The sequence below is a fragment of the Triticum aestivum genome, chromosome 3B (assembly GCF_018294505.1).
Source record: "Triticum aestivum cultivar Chinese Spring chromosome 3B, IWGSC CS RefSeq v2.1, whole genome shotgun sequence".
Lineage (NCBI taxonomy): Eukaryota > Viridiplantae > Streptophyta > Magnoliopsida > Poales > Poaceae > Triticum > Triticum aestivum.
This window is the reverse complement of record NC_057801.1, coordinates 146,847,299-146,847,555: the sequence shown is the minus strand read 5'-3', so window position 1 is coordinate 146,847,555 and position 257 is coordinate 146,847,299.

Here is a 257-nt window from a genome sequence, read left to right as displayed (position 1 = left end):
GGCGGCGGGGCGCGGGACGAAGGGCGGCGACGGATCGGGCCTCGGGGGCCCCTCCTGGGCCTCCCGGGCCGGCGGCGGGGAAGAGGAGCGGCGCCACGTGGCAGCGCCTGAGTGGCGGAGGCGGGCGGCGGCGGACGCGTCCGGCGCTGGGGCGGACGTGTCCGTCGGCGGCGGAGGATGTTTTTTTTTTGAACTAGGGTTTCGGGGGAGAAGACGAATCCGAAAAATGGAGGGGCTATTTATAGGCATAAGTGGAG